Source organism: Pinus tabuliformis, chromosome 2_2 (genome assembly GCF_031772625.1).
Source record: "Pinus tabuliformis cultivar Carrire ecotype Pingquan chromosome 2_2, CPIR1, whole genome shotgun sequence".
Taxonomy (NCBI): Eukaryota; Viridiplantae; Streptophyta; class Pinopsida; order Pinales; family Pinaceae; genus Pinus; species Pinus tabuliformis.
In genome coordinates this window covers 102,072,804-102,091,202 of record NC_142300.1, presented here as the reverse complement: position 1 = coordinate 102,091,202, position 18,399 = coordinate 102,072,804, and positions in this window count along the sequence as shown.

The following is an 18,399-nucleotide window of genomic DNA, read 5'->3' as shown; positions in this document are numbered from 1 at the left end:
TGAAGGAAAATAATGGAAAATGAAGAAATTAGAGGCCTCACTGATAAAAAGGCTTTTGAGGATCAATGGGCAAGACTTGATCAATTCAGTTTTGGAGCTCTCTCATTATTATTTCTCTCTCTCATACTCTTAGAGACTTAGAGTTTTCTTGGAGCACTCTTGGAGGGTGTGGCATACTTGGATGTTTGGAGCAAGAAGGCAAAGGAAGTGCAGGAAAGCGCAAGAGGGCATCATGATTAATAACTATGACAATTTTGCTTGCAGGTACCGAGTTGCATGTAAGTTTTCCTCACTAGTTTAGGCATGTGCTACACATGCATGTTGTTTCTTGGTTATGATCTGACATTAGCATTAAGGATTTCCTAGATTGACAGTGGATTTTCCTAGCCTTTCCATTTCTTGGATAGCCATGGTCATTGTGGGTTTACTTTCATTGTTTGTTTTTGGTTGGTTCTCATGTTTCCTTAGCTTGGGTTGAGTTACTAGTTCCTGGAGCCTTGTAACAACTTGGGTTGAGTTACTAGTCATGTAGCTTTGGTTGGAAAAATGTTCTAGAGTCCTTGGTGGGTTGAGTTACTAGTCCTGGAGCCTTGGTTGGATAAACACTCTAGAGCCTGGCGGCAACTGTGGCTTGAGTTACTAGTCCTAGAGCCTTGGTTGGAACAAATGCTCTGGAGCCCTCAATGGCTAGGATAGAGACCGATCCGATGATGGTTTTGTGATGTTCGATTGTGAGGTGGAATCACTATTTGATGGGTTGAGGTGGATGGCCTTAGGAATCCCTGGATGGTTTTTTATTGATGTGTTTGATGACATCCCACATTCATGCTTGGAATATGACACGGGGGTGAATGGCTGAATAAAGATTTGGCTCAACCATTCTATGGTCGGGTGGAACATGGAAATCCCATCCCAAGTTTGGATTTTTCATCATTAATGAAAGGTTATTTCTCCTGGTATTTCTATGATTATTATGGTGTATTATATGTGGTGCATATGGTGGTGGTTTCATTGATATTTTTGTCCCTATTATGCTGGTTATGTATGTGTTTTATGACAACAACCATGTGTGGATCTCATCATGTATTTACTTGTAATTGAATGATCAATGTATCTATGACCTAATGGATGGAATGGAAATTAAAGTGATAAGGAAACCATGCTTCATGGCGAATCTCAGATAAGTATGAGACCCCTATGATAAGATCTGTTATTTACACCTGTAGGTTGCATATTTACTAAGTGTTTGAAAAAATTCCTGACATGGCTAGTAGGGGTCTAGTCATGGTCTTGAACAAGTATTTTCTTTAGTACTATCATTTCCATGTTATTTCATTGATTTTAAGAGATGTTTCAATTATGGGCAGTGACTTGGGCTCTAGGCCTGAAAAGGTGACTCAAATCACAGAGTCGCTGGCATAACACTGACAAATTGGGTCTCTGGTTGCTGATAGGCAAGCCTATGAGAGCGGCTATAGGGTTACAGTCGCATGCATGCCTTGTCATGGGAGTGACTTTGGGTTTAATTCATCTAAATTCCAGGTTAACTCAGGGGTTGGGAACCTAGAGTAGCTCTTGGGGGTCCTGAAGCACCCGAGGGAGATATGTGTGTTGTGTTTCTGTCGATTCCATTTCCTTAAGGTTACCTAGGAGGTTGAATTATATCATAGTCGCCTCTTATCGCATGTTTACCCCGGTTGGCCGGTTGCTTGGGAGATGTGGGAGGAGGGTGTTACAGAGTGGTATCAGAGCGTGGTTGCGCTCTCCTTGGGTTGTGTGTTGATCATTCTTTCATGTTGTTTGCATATGTATTCCTTATTCATCTATTCCATGTGTTTGATTCATTTTGATGGTGTTGATCATGGTTGTAGTGATGTCGCCATGTGAAGGTTGAGGGTGTTGTAGTGGAGTATGTCTTCATGTGTGTATGGTTGATTACGCAGTTATTATGCATGTATGGTATGGGTTATAGTTATGCACGAATAATAGGTCAAACATGCCTTGTGAATTCATGGTATGAAATTTAGATCATCATGGTTCTATTGGTTGTTATGATGCTAATATGTTGGCTGAGATAGAGCAGGAGATGCAGATCACCATAATGAGGTTGCAACATTAGACTTTGGGATAAGAGCAGATCGTCATACATGTATTGTATGTTTGGCATGCATGTATGTAATTTAAGAATTGTCATATGCATTAAGTTTATATACATTAGGTTTATGTAGATGTCTTTTGATGTTATGGTTACATTCATGATAGATGTTAGTTGATTAGTGTAGTTATATGTTGTTATGTAACCAACTCACAAAATAGAAGAAAAGATAGATCAACGACTTCAAAATTAGCCTCTTCGAGGGGGAAACCTCCTGTACATTACACAAATGAACAATTCTTGGATGACACAAATGAAAAAGCCTCCTTTCTATATATAGGAGTCTAAGGGGTCACAATATAATCAATCCGACATAACAATAATAATATAAGGGCACAAAACTAACAATAATGGGCTTCTATGGGGCACAATAATAACAATATGGGGACAATAGGGTCACAACAATTACAATAAGGGCTACATTGACAATAGTAATGGGGGAATCACTAGTATTATAGGGAACTAACATATGCACATGTGTCGGATAGTCAAGAATGATAGTAACATTTATTTGTAGGCATTGCTATTGTCTTTATATATTAGATAACCTGATGATTATGTTATATGTTTTTGATGAGTATGTTATAGGTTAACTTGTTGTTGTTATATGAAAGTTAGCTTGACGATTAGTTTATATGTTGTCGATGAGCATGATATAGAGCTTATGGTTGTTATATGCTAGTAACTTGATTATTAGGGTTATTTCATTAAGATCTTGATGTCATAAGTATCATGCTAAATTGGATTGGCCTATGTAGATGGTTAGGATTATGACATTTAGGTATGAGTCGACTTATTGTGTTGCATTATGTGTTACTAATCTAGACTGATCATACATATGTGATTGCTATGCGTAAATGATAAATGCTTATGAGTTTATGATGTGAACATGTTAGTTAGTTAGTGTTATTGATATCATGATCTTATTTATGTTTGAGTAGACATGGTGTAAAGTTATATCTTGCTAACTAGATTGATCCTAATCTAGACTGATCATACATATGTGATTGCTATGCGTAAATGATAAATGCTTATGAGTTTATGATGTGAACATGTTAGTTAGTTAGTGTTATGGATATCATGATCTTATTTATGTTTGAGTTGACATGTTGTAAAGTTATATCTTGCTAACTAGATTGATTGTGCAGACAAGATAGCCTCCCTTGAGATACATTAAGGTACGAGATTTCTTATGTCGTCTATTTAGTGGTTGAATGTTTGATTATGTTGTCTAATTGGTGTTAAGTGTTTGATGTCTATTATGTCACCTAGTTGATTTATTTAACATGGTATGTTTGCAAGTTGGTTGAATGTTTGATGAATTGCATAATATGAGTATGTGTTTATAAGATTTCTTGCCAAAATGATCTTGTTTTAAGAGGATTGTACTAACACATATATGTTGAGACAATTGATATGTACTTGCGTATAGTAGGTGCCAGTTGTAGCATTTTGTCTGTTGTAACATGCATTTTTTTTATTGTTTATAACATTCATTTTTCATTTTTGAAAATACTTTGAAAAAGGAGACAAAGCAAAAGGAATGATATATCAGAGGCCGAAGGTTATATGGGCACACATGCACACACACACACACACACACACACACACATATATATATATGTGTATATATATATATATATATATATATATATATATATATATATATATATATATATATCGCAAACATAACTCTATCAGAATCAAAATACAAAGGGAAACGAAGGAAAATATTGGATTTACAAAAGAAAACAAGTGTTAAAACATTAACACTGGACCCGAAATTTTATATGCTACATTCTAAAGTTCGTCGGGTCCGCAATATGGGTGGTTGGCTCCGCAGCGCCGATTGTGATTACCGATTGGGTTCCAGACCCGAAAATTCATATGGCATATTTTATAACATCGGCGGGTCCGTAAAACAATGAATATAGAGGTTGGTGCATTCAATGATCGCCGATTGCGATAAATGCTGGCGGACCCGAAACATATCTACGTTATGTTTTAACAGCCCGGCGGGTCCGTAAAGCGTTAATACGTATGTTGGTGTATTCAAAGATTGCCAATTGTGATATGGGTAAGCTGGACCCGAGAGGATATATATTGTGTTTTATGATTGCGGCGGGTCCGTCGTATTAGTAACACATTGTATATATATATATATATATATATATATATATATATATATATATATATATATATATATATATATATGGAAAACACTGACTGCCGATTGCGATGAGGGGTATGCCTCGATAGTCGTGTGAACAGTGTTAAAAGTGGAAAAATCATGTCTTACATTATATTTTCGAAAGCGTAGATACAAATGGTTTATATATAAGTTCAATATTTTTAAAGGTGCATAAAGGCATGCTTGCGATTACGATGGTCGGATCCGATACTTTATGTCACATGTTTTATACTACCATCTTCGCCATATCGTAGATTGTTAGGATTTGGGGCTGGTACACCGTTTAAAAGCACCGATTGCGATTGTGATTTATAATGGAAAGTAAATGCAACACTGAACAAGGTTTTCTTTTCAATTTCGCTTCACGTGTTTTGCATCAGTTTTGCTGTGTAAATGGAAAATTGGCGTTAAAATTAAATTTAAAGGAAAAGGCAATGGTTGGGTTTGTTGGTGTTTTGGCTGATTAAAAGGCATCCGATATATGCGTAAGCCTAGGTTTAAATAAAATCTAACACAGAGCAATATGATTTAAGTAGATTAAGGCATTCGACAACAGATTAACAGTGCAAGTAAGCGATTATTGTCTTCTTTAAAATTCAGTTGTTTTTTGTTATGTTATGTTCCTTGAGGTGTCTTTAAACCTCTGAAAAGTTCTGTAATAGTTTTTAATTTAGATAGTTAGAAAGCAGTTTAGTAGTTTGACAGTTTCAATAACTGTTCCAGAAATGTATAAAGGGGGAAAAATTTACTAAGAAAGGGTTGGAATTTTGGAGAACCAGGCCACTATATTTCTGATAACATCATTGATTAATGAAACAACCAGAAGTTTCCAGGAGTTGTTACATATAATTTATAATTTTCACCATCACGTGTCATGCAATATTTTCTTCTTTTTAAGTGTAGTAATGAAGTTGTAGGGTAAAATCGCTTAAAGAGCACTCCTATACTTAAAGTCCTAATTTCCTTTCTAAGTTATAGATAGTAGTTTCTGTGAAAGACCAGCATATTGTCTATGATTTATTCCTCTTGATCATAATTCCTCTAAGTTACAGATAATAGTTCCTGTGAGAGATCAGGATATTGTCTTTAACTTCCCTTTCAAACTTTCCTCATTCATCATTTATATTTAGTAGAAAATGGCATTCTGAGAAGTTCTGATCATACATGTATTAAGAGTCTAAGGCCAAGTTTTCCAAGTCCTTCATTTGGTAATATAATAAACAATAAGTGACAATTAATAATCTTTATTAACGTCTTAAGCACAATTTCCCTACAGCCAGGAAATTGGTTTCTTAAGGAACAACATTAATTGGCGCCGTTGCCGGGGAGAGAAGACAAGAAGGTTTTTCCTTGGGTTTTTCAATATTTTCCTTTGGTTGTTCAGTGAGGAGGAAATACTTGGCTATTTGAATAAAAGCAATAAAAGGCGACTCCATTGTAACAAAGACCACAGTCTACAAAGTAATAGAATAAGAATACTTTTCCATACAGTTCATTAAGTTTGAAGCTGATCCTTGAGAGTGACAAGTTTCAGCAGTTGGTTGTATATGCACACCTGTGATTTTCACTTACCACATTGATTGGTGACTCCACTGGACTTTGAATTTTCCTTTTCTGGGTTTTAATGGCTCTCCTTGCATTCTTAGTCCATAAATTTGATCCATTTGATTTTTCTGGGATCACTGGCTATCCCCATGATATGCCTGCATTTTTTGTATGGAATGAGTATCTTCCAAGATTCGGTAGGAATGAATATGAAGATCCAGCTCAACATCTCCAAGATTTTCATGAATGCATGGAGTAGCAAGGCATCTTTCATGAAGATGTTAAGATGACACTGTTTATGTTTTCTTTGGATCAAGAAGCCTGGACTTGCTTTAGGTCTTTGCCTTTTGCAAGCATTTCATCTTTGAATGATTTTCATTTAGTATTCAAGTCTTCTTGTAGAATTTATTATCCACACAAGTTTATTCTTGAAGGTTGTTGTGAATATTATCATGCTAAAGAAACCTTAAAAGCTCATGATGATCCTGTTGAAGAAACTAATGATCTTGATGAAAATATATCAAGCGTTCAGAGTTATGAACAAGTCTCTGAAAGTGAAGAACTATCATTTTCTCAAAATGATGTAGAATATTCTTCAATAACCTTTCAAGTAGATCAAGAGAGCATTCAGATAGAGGAAATTTCAAGCATGCATCAAGAATTTCTGCTCAGCAGTCGAGAGGAAGAAGAAATAATTAAGTTGCAAATAAATTCCCAGAGTTCTTACTTGGTTAAATTTGATGATCCTCCTATTTATGATTAAAGTGGTTTAAATGGGGAGCAGGATGAAGCTCTTCAAGTTTATCAGTTGGATGTTGAACCTATAGGAAGAAACCAACAAGTGGAATGTGTTGGACATCAATATATTGAGCCCTCTATCATAGAAAAAGAGGCTATCTCATGTAAAAAGGAAGCTAATAGAGAGATTGTATATCAGTGCATTGAAGAACACAATGATGCCTATGGATTAGAGGTAAATAATATATTTGAAGTTGATCATATGTCATTTAATAATGTGAAAAAATTCCTTTTCCTTCTTGAAGTTACAATTACAAGTTATTTTCAATCAAAGCTTAGAGATGAAAAGTGGAAACATGAAAGTGACATATATCATTTTCTTAAAGATGTTACTGATTGTTCTGTTAAGCATATCATCCCAAAAAATTGTCTATTTGGGCAAGAACCTTCATATATAGAGAATTTCTTTGTTGGAGCTGATCAAGAACATGTTTTTTCTCATACTTTTGAAGATCCTGTGGCAGATTACATGGAGAAATTTTTTAGCAGTCTACACATATATTTTGGTGGATATACTTCTAATTTTTGTTGTGAGCTGCTTTTATGGATAATTTATTTTTTGTTTAGGATGAATGATATTTTCAAGATTCACTGGAAAAATGGTTCTGGATTAAGCACTCAAATGCTAATCTGGTATCATTGGAGGATTGACTTTACTTGATTGAGGTTTCAGACTTCTAGATTTTCAGGTTTCGGTTGTCAGATTTCAGGGTTTTTATAGTTTTGGACTCCATGACCAACTAAGGCTACTGTTCCATGATTCCTAATATTTTGTTATCAGAGCATAAGCATCTAATCACTACAGATATTGGTGTCGGTTCATTTTACAGGTTTTCACACAGTTAAGACTTGGCAAAGAAATATATGATTCCATGCCCAATGGATAAGGCACTGATTTGTGGTTCTTAGTGCTTCTGGGACAAAAGAACTATCCCCAAGTGCAGCCAGATGTTGTAACATGCATTGTTTATTGTTTATAACATTCATTTTTCATTTTTGAAAATACTTTAAAAAAGGAGACAAAGCAAAAGGAATGATATATTGGAGGCCAAAGGTTATATGGGCACACATGCACACACACACACACACACACACACACACACACACACATATATATATCTAGCAAACATAACTTTATCGGAATCAAAATACAAAGGGAAACGAAGGAAAAGATCACATTTACAAAAGAAAACAAGTGTTAAAACATTAACACTGGACCCGAAATTTTATATGCTACATTTTAAAGTTCGTTGGGTCCGCAATATGGGTGGTTGGCTTCGCAGTGCCGATTGCAATTACCGATTGGGTTCTAGGCCCGAAAATTCATATGGCATATTTTATAACATCGGCGGGTCCTTAAAACAATGAATATAGAGGTTGGTACGTTCAATGATCGCTGATTGCAATAAATGTTGGCGGACCCGAAACATATCTATGTTATGTTTTAATAGCCTGACGGGTCCATAAAGCGTTAATACGTATGTTGGTGTATTCAAAGATTGCCGATTGCGATATGGGTAATCTGGACCCGAGAGGATATGTATTACGTTTTATGATTGTGGCGGGTCAATCGTATTAGTAACACATTTTATATATATATATATGTATGTATGTGTATATATATATATATATATATATATATATCTATATATCTATATATACATATATCTATCTATATATATATATATACATATACACATATATATATACATATATACATATACATATATCTATATACATATATACATATACATATATACATATACATATATACATATATACATATACATATGTTGGTGTATTCAAAGATTGCCGATTGCGATATGGGTAATCTAGACCCGAGAGGATATGTATTACGTTTTATGATTGTGGCGGGTCCATCGTATTAGTAACACATTGTATATATATATATATATACATATATCTATATATCTATATATATATATATACATATACACATATATATATATACATATATACATATACATATATCTATATATCTATATACATATATACATATACATATATACATATACATATATACATATATATATATATATATATATATATATATATATATATATATATATATATATATATATATACATATATACATATACATATATCTATATATATATATACATCTATATATACATACATATATATATGTATGTATGTATATATATATGTATGTATATATATATATATATATACTCATATATATATACATACATATATATATACATACATATATATATATATATATATGTATATATGTATGTATGTATGTATGTATATATATATATATACATATATGGAAAACACCGACTGCCGATTGCGATGAGGGGTATGCCTCGATAGTCGTGTGAGCAGTGTTAAAAGTGGAAAAAGCACATCTTACATTATATTTTCAAAAGCGTAGATACAAAGGGTTTATATATAAGTTCAATATTTTTAAAGGTGCATAAAGGGCCGCTTGCGATTACGATGGTCAGACCCGATACTTTATGTCACATGTTTTATACTACCATCTTTGCCATATCGCAGATTGTTAGGATTTGGGGCTGGTACACCATTTAAAGGCACCGATTGCGATTGTAATTTATAATGGAAAGTCAATGCAGCACTGAACAGGCTTTCCTTTTCAGTTCTGCTTCACGCGTTTTGCATCAGTTTTGCTGTGTAAATGGAAAATTGGCGTTAAAATTAAATTTAAAGGAAAAGGCAATGGTTGGGTTTGTTGGTGTTTTGGCTGATTAAAAGGCATCTGATATATGCGTAAGCCCAGGTTTAAATAAAATCTAACACAGAGCAGTATGATTTAAGCAGATTAAGGCATTCGAAAACGGATTAGCAGTGCAAGTCAGCGATTATTGTCTTCTTTAAAATTCAGTTGTTTTCTATTATGTTATGTTCCTTGAGGTGTCTTTAAACCTCTAAAAAGTTCTGTAATAGTTTTTAATTTAGATAGTTAGAGAGCAGTTTAGTAGTTTGACAGTTTCAATAACTGTTCTAGAAATGTATAAAGGGGAAAAATTTACTAAGAAATGGTTGGAATTTTGGAGAACCAGGACACTGTATTTATGATAACATCATTGATTAATGAAACAACCAGAAGTTTCTAGGAGTTGTTACATATAATTTGTAATTTTCACCATCATGTGTCATGCAATGTTTTCTTCTTTTTAAGTGTAGTAATGAAGCTGCAGGGTAAAACACCTTAAAGAGCGCTCCTATACTTAAATTCCTCATTTCCTTTCTAAGTTATAGATAGTAGTTTTTGTGAAAGACTAGCATATTTTCTATGATTGATTCCTCATGATCATAATTACTCTAAGTTACAGATAATAGTTCCTGTGAGAGATCAGGATATTGTCTTTAACTTCCCTTTCAAACTTTCCTCATTCATCATTTATATTTAGCAGCAAATGGCATTCTGAGAAGTTCTGATCATACATGTATTAAGAGTCTAAGTCCAAGTTTTCCAAGTCCTTCATTTGGTAATATAATAAACAATAAGTGACAGTAAATAATATTTATTAATGTCTTAAGCACAATTTCCCTACAGTCAGGAAATTGGTTTCTTAAGGAACAATAATGTCTAAGGACTATGAGTTGACTATGAATTATGACATGATTGTTAGTTTTGGTAAAGGTTGATTTCAAATTGATAGATATGACTATCTTGATATTTGCAACATGTGGTTGACATGTGTGAGAAGTTGTAGGGTAACATGTTAGGTATTAGCATGACAAGGTAACACTTGATGTGTTTATATAACTAATAGTTGGGGGATGTGACAATACATAGTAAGCCTCGATTTCAACAAGGTAAAAAGGGTAAAAGAAAGGAATTGGACAAGAATTCATTTGGCTATGTTTGGAAACCCTAATTCCAAATGAATGAGTGCCTTGCATACATGGAGTCTTCTTAATCTTGATTTTGTTTGACATTATGTGGATATGTACTATAGTCACGAAAATGTACTTGAAAGGTATATTAGCTAGTTTCTAGTTGCAGGAGGATCTATCAAATCATGTGGATGTGTTCAGTTGCAAGTAATGTGCTTGGCATAACAAGGTAAGGTAACCAGTGTATTGTTATGTTTATTTATGCATTGAAAGTTATGTGTTGATGGCAATATGATGCAGGGGATTGCATGGCAAAGATATTTCCATGAAATCTTGAAAAAGGTTTGGGTTGAGCTTTCCTTGGGAACCATGGGGAATGATTCATGGTGTTTATTACTAGTCTTGTGATTTTGGTCTTTTGGTGATTTGTTGTTCTTTATTGTGGTTTTGTTTGTGTCTTATGTGTGGCCATGCCACTTGGATTGTGGTGTCGTAATTGGTTTCATGGTTTCCTTCTTAGTTGTTTCCTGTCTTGCCTTTCCTGTTTTGAGTGTCTAAGGAATTGGTTGAGAAAGAGGAAAGTTAATGAAGCTTAGGGAGAGTTATGTGGTACTCAACACAGATGAAGCTTAGTGCATGAGTAAGCGTAACGGAAGGTAAGACTATGACAGTCGGTTGGACTGGTTGGGTCCATTGTGGTAAATGGACAATGGCATTACAATCATGACAAAGTTAACCAAAAAAGGTAAAGTAAATGGATTTGAGATTTTAGATGGCTTGACTAAGTTGGGAACGGTGGTTCTCAATGTTGTGCATGAATAAATTAAGCTCTCTTAACCTTGACCTTGATATCTAGTATTGATGTTGTGATCATGATTGTTTTATGCTAATGATTATATGCATATATGTATGTATGTGCATTGTTATCTGACAGGGTCATCATGGATCATGATTATTTTATGCTAATGTTTATGTATATGTATGTATGTGCCTATGTATCTATGTCACTATTCGATGTCAAGCTCATTAGGAATCGTTCTTGTGGAGGAATGATTTTTTACATAGGCAAATGACATGAAGAGGTTCCCAGTCTTATGAGGAATCAATTGGGAAGAGTAGTCAGGACAAATATATGAGGTCAGTAACATGTGGATATTATTTTTTATTGTATGCTTATATTATTCCTATGTTTATGTTATGACATGTAACGCTGAGGCACACATCAATGAAATGAAAGTAGTGTGGTCTGCAACATGTTGGGACAAGCATGGATAAGACACTAGAAGAAATGTTTCTTGGTAGAGGTAGTGTGCTTTTGGGTGTAAGGTAATATTGTTGTGCATATGTTGTATATGTTGTACATGTTACATCTGTTACGTGGTGTGCATGCAATGTTGTATGTATATAGTGTGTGTACATGTTGTTATGCAATGATTATATACATGGTGGTACAGATAGTGTTGTGTGCATATGGTGCTTTGTGCATGTTGGATATGTGGTGCTGTGTAAATATGAAGCTATGTACATGTTGGATATGCAATGCTATGTACATGTGGTGTTGCATGCATGTTGTACATTTGGTGCTATGTACATATGGTGTTGTGTGCATCATTGTACAAGTAGTGTTGTGGGCATATGGTGTTGTGTACATGTTGTACAAGTGGCGTTGTGTGCAGGTGGTGTTGTGTATGTGTCATGCATGTGGCATTGTGTACATTCGGTGTCGCGTACATGTCGTGGGTGTGGTACTGTGTACATGTGGTATTGTGTACACGTTGTATAGTGGTGTAGTGTACATATGGCATTGTGTACACATTGTGCTGGTGGTGCTTGGTACATGTGGTACTGGTGTATGTGTGGGATTGAATTCATGTCGTACATGTTGTGTTGCGCGCATGCAATACTATGTATGTGCATTATGTAGGTGCATGTATTGTGTGGTGTTGTACAATGGGTATATATGTATTGTGTTGTGTTGTACAGCCAATGTAGGTATATATATTATGTTATGCACTGGATGTAGACATATGTATTGTATTGTATACACTGGGTGTAGGTGTATGTGTTGTATGTCAGGTGCAGTTGCATGTATTGCATGGAGTTGTATGTCGTGTGTGGTCGTATGTGTGTGATGCACACTATGTATATGTGCCTTGGTTGAGGAGAAGGCACTAGGCGTTTGTTGGGTGTGGCAACCGATCCGTTGTGCATATGAAATAAGAACAAAAGCAAAAGTAAGGATCGATGAAGGATAAGTATTGGTATTTTATTTCAACTTTATTATACATGTGGTTTATGATTATGGTTTATGATGATTACAGTGATCTATGATTCTGATATATGATGATTACATGTGAGTTATGATTTGGTTTATGATGGTTACATATGATTTATGATTTTGATGGTTATGTTTTGAGCTAACCTAATGTGATATTTTTATACATGTTGATTTGGTCAAATATGCTAGTTTGACTTGTTGTGACAAGAAGCGAACAAGATTGCAAATGTACCTTATTGACAAGCTACCAATGACGTATGATGTGAATTTATTTCAATTTATTTTAAATCTAATGGAAGTTATTAGCTTGGTACAAGAAATGATGAAATGCCCGATTGGGTGATTGAAATTGACTGAAAGAATTTGCAACAACAAAAGGAATTGGAAAATGCAGCAGTATGCTGGTAAAGAATTTAGGAACATGGCCATTGTGGGACACTGGTATCCTATAGTGTTAATTGATTTCCATGATCATGCTATGAGTTGTATGATGGTTTTGAGGCAAGGATATGCCTTGGTTTTTGTATCTTGCGATGCGAGGAAGCTTTTCCAAGGGATGCACTGCCCGAGATGGGGCTGCCAACAGACTTGGAAGGTTAGTGACTTCATGGAAGGGGTTGACTAGATTTCCCGAGGGACTGTGTAGTAGAGAATGGAAGATCGGGGACAGATTTGTTTTGTTCATTACAAGATTATAGTGCTGGACATTGGATGCAGTTTGACTGTGGCAGTGGATTCTGGACTTTTTGGGAAGGAGGTGAATCCTGGTATTACTTGAGGGTGGACGTGTGAGCCTTTGGATTCCCTTGTTGCGGGTACACGAATCGTATCTTTTTATTTCCTGGTTGAGAAAATGTGTATATGTGTATATTATTGAAAATATTGTATCGAGCTGCATTTATAAAACTTCATAGACAGTATGGTTATTTGTTGGTTGAAGCAAATGTGTATGTGTATATGTGGTCACTGTAAATACCGTAATGAGTTGTGTTATAAAGCTCCAGTAAATGATATGTTTGTCAACTTTTAGCAGATAGTCATTGTAAATATTGCAACGAATCGTGTTATAAAGATCCATGGGAAGTATGTTTTGTTTTCAGTAGTCTTGTTGGTTATATGTGTCATTGAACACAGAGGATGGTGTTCACCTAACGAGGAGGGTTCTGTAACAACCATGGTGAAAATTTCATGTATATATATATAAGGCCACGGTGATGGGACACGTATTCCAAGCTAAATGGTGGGGGAAACATCCTAATGGGTGTTGATTCGGTTTATTATGGCTAATGAAATTGGCAAAAGCAATGGCTAAGGTTTTGGAAAGGCATGAGGCATTAATTGGCATTTTATTTATGGAAATAATGGAAATTAGGAGAAAAGGAAGGTGAAAGGTCACAGGTTGCATGTGAGGAGGAAAATGAATGAAAATAATGGAAAATGAAAAAAATATAGGCCTCATTAATAAAAAGTATTTTGAGGCTTAGTGGGCAATACTTGATTAGTTCAGTTTTGGAGCTCTCTCATTATTCTCCCTCTTTCTCTCATACTCTTTGAGACTTAGAGTTTTCTTGGAGCACTCTTGGAGGGTGTGGCATACTTGGATATTTGGAGAAAGAAGGAAAAGGAAGAGCATGAAAGTGCAAGAGGTGATCAAGATCAGTAGCTACAACAGTTTTTCTTGCAGGTACCGAGTTGAATCTATGTTTTCCTCACTAGTTTTGGCATGCACGACACATGCATGTGGTTTCTTGGTTATGATCTGTCATTGGCATGGAGGATTGCTTGGATTGACAATGGATTTTCCTAGCCTTGCCATTTTCTGGATAGCCATGGTGATTGTGGGTTTACTTTCATTGTTTGTTTTTGGTTGGTTCTCATGTTTCCTTAGCTTGGGTTGAGTTATAGTTCTTGGAGCCTTAGTTGGACAAACACTCTAGAACCCTGTAACAACTTGGGTTGAGTTACTAGTCATGTAGCCTTGGTTGGACAAATGCTCTGGAGCCATTGGTGGGTTGAGTCACTAGTCCTGGAGCCTTGGTTGGAAAATGCTCTAGATCCTGACGACAACAGTGGGTTGAGTTACTAGTCCTGGAGTCTTGGTTGGAACAAATTCTCTCGAGCCTTGGATGGATGGGATAGAGACTGATCCGATGATGGTTTTGTGATGTCCAACAGTGAGGTGGAATTACTATTTGATGGGTTGAGGTGGATGGCATCTGGAAGCCCTGGATGGTTTTTGATTGATGTGTTCTATGAGATCCCACATTCATGCTTGGAATATGGTACATGGGTGAATGGTTGAAGAAATATTTGGCTCAACCAATCTTACGATTGGGTGGAATGTGGAATTCCCATCCTAGGTTTGGATTTTGCATCATTAATGAAAGGTTATTTCTCCTGGTATTTTTATGAGCATTATGGTGGATTATATGTGGTGTATATGGTTATGGTTTCATTGATATTTATTTCCCTATTATGTTGGTTATGTATATGTTTTATGACAACAGCCATGTGTGTCTCTCATCATGTTTTTACCTGTAATTCAATGATCAATGTATCTGTGAGATAATGGATGGAATGACAGTTCAAGTGATAAGGAAACAATTCTTCAAGGCGAATCTCAGATAAGTATGAGACCCCTATGCTTAGATCTGTTAGTTACACTTGTAGGTTTCATATTTACTAGGTGTTTGAAAAAATGTCTGCCATGGCTAGTAGGGGTCCAATCAAGGTCTTGAACAAGTATTTGCTTTAGTACTATCATTTCCATGTTATTTTACTGATTTGAATAGATGGTTCAATTATGGCTAGTGACCTGGGCTCTGGGCCTGAAAAAGTGGCTCAAATCCCAGAGTTGTTGGCATAGCACTAATAAATTGGGTCTCTGGTCACTAGAAGGCAAGCCTGTGAGAGTGAATATAGGGTTACAGTCACATGTGTGCCTTGTCGTGGGAGCGAATTTGGGTTTAATTCATCTAAATGATAGGTTAACTCAGGGGTTGGGCACCTGGAGTAGTGGATTAACTCCTGCGGGTCTTGAAGCACTTGAGGGAGGTCTGTGTGTTGTGTTTCCATCGATTCCATTTCCTTAAGGTTACTTAGGAGGTTGACTCATATCATAGTAGCCTCTCATTGCATGTTTACCTTGGTTGGTCGGTTGCTTGGGTAGATGTGGGAGGAGGGTGTTATAGAGCAGGTCGAATTCAATCATAATGGCCTCTTATCTCATGTTTACCCCGGTTGGCTAGTTACTTGGGTAGATGTGGGAGGAGGGTGTTACAGAGTGGTATCACAACATGGTTCAACCCTAAGACTGGATGTAACAAACTAAATTTATATAAAAATAAACACAAATAATGTAAAATACAACAAATAAGATTAATGATTAATTCGTTAGAAATTAATGAAAAGGTATGCCCCTAAGGACATAACTGTTAGTGAAAAGGGGTACTTACCTGGCTATATATACAGGACCCTCATTCTCATTTGTATCATTCTTCATACATTTTAATATATAATATTTGTATCCTCAATGGATATCTTTATATTCCAAATTTTCTGGAGTATTTAATGAGGAGTACGAATTTTGTTCGTTTCATTGGTATCAGAGCTTTGTCTGATCTAGTCTTTGGCCATCAACCTATTGTCAATTATGGTTCTGTCGTGATTCTAGCGTTTCGTTACTAGTTTTGGAGTTTCTCCAGCTTGCTGTTAAGCCTTTGGCCATTATTAGAAGAAAAAAAGATCATATAAAAAAAGATTAAAAAAATATAGAAAAAAATCATTTTTAAAAATCATATATATAAAAAAAACAAATAAAAAAATTCCAATAAAAATAAAAATAAAAAATACATATAAAAAAAACCAAACCTACCTGGCCGGCATCGTATGACTGATAGTTGACCAATCACAGAGGCCTTGCAACCGCCAAGCAATTTCCATCTAAATAACCAATCGCCACTGTGATAGCAGTGACTCTCCCATGTCATTACTGGATTATTTGTTGAGTTCGAGTGACTGCCATAGTGGAAAAAATATGCTCGACGATAGACGTTAGTCACAACAAATTCGCTAACTCCTTGTTGCAATCGTTGTAACCTAACGCCACTATGTGACTGAGAATATTCTTGCTACTCCTTTATTCCACTACCAGCCACCATCACCAGCTAGCCACAACCTCATTCATCCCCACTACCACCCTCAATGTGAGTTGAGCACATGTCTTTTGCTCCCTCTGTCACATTCTCGATCGTTCCTCTACACTCAATCATCTTGTTTCGTTCTTTCCTTGACCGACCCTGCCACCGCTGTCTGATAATAACTAAGTCATCGCTTAATGAGCTACCATAGATCGCTCCATCACCACCACCTTGCCTGCAACGTTCCAGCCATTGATTCCTTTCCCCATGTCTCTGGCTCCACACCCATCGCTACCACCTCCGCTGCAATTCCCGTGCCTGTCCACAAGTCATTGGTTGTGTGTGTCATCTGATTGATGTCCTCCTCCAGTACCTACCAGCGTTGACTACTCATACCTATCTACACTGCTATCAGCCAACGTGTCAACAAATTGCACAATTAAAAAATAAGACAATCAAACGTTGTGTCTCCGTCGAAGGGTGTGGTTGCAGTCGCAAATAATTACATAGGGTGTTTAGAGTTACGTAGGTTATTTACAGAAGGTGGGTTATATAGTTACATCATAATATTATATTAATTAATTGATTTAATAATAATAATTAATTAATGTGATTAATAAATTACTTAAATATTAAAAAAAATATTAAAAAAAAGGTTTATATTAAGAGGAAAAAAAGAAGAAGTGATTACATATTACGTTAAGTCATCTCGACAAAACAAATGGGATCAATTATTGAAAAAAAATGATGGAGCTCAATTATAAAATGATGAAGGAAGAAAGGTTTTCCTATAATGGGCTTTGTTATAGATCACGAAGTAATTACATAAAAAGGAAGTATCCAAGGTAGAGAAGTTAATGTCACCATCAACCCAAGCAACGCTACAAATTATATCAACCTCAACTTGGCAAATTAGCTATTAATTCCAGAGCTAAGCATTGGTGTAAGGAAAAATATTTTTGACCAAAAAGAGTACAAAATTAGTGATCTACAAGTGACAATAGGTCATTATGAGTACATATCTCAATTTCATGTTGTAATGACGGATAAAAACACTGACATCATACTAGGTCAATCCTGGTTTAAGGATTGGGGTACATTCATGTTAAACATAGAGAAACAAGTTTTGACATTTCCTTATAAAAGGAAGATGGTCATGTTTCGAGACATAACAAGTAAATACAAATCAATAAAATCTTCATTCGAAGACCTTAAGGATATCTCAGACTTGATGTTTCAAGATAACAAAAAAAATATATCAAAGAAGCAAAAAGAGTTTGAAGAAGTCATCTGCAACAAAGACAGAAATTTCGCGCCTCAAAGATCACCAAGAAAAATTACTCGAACAATTCAAGAAAGCTAAAGCATCAAAGAAGGAAATCAAGAAGCGTTTATTAGAACAAGAAGAAGAAAATTTATGTTTAAAGAGCCTTAACCAAAC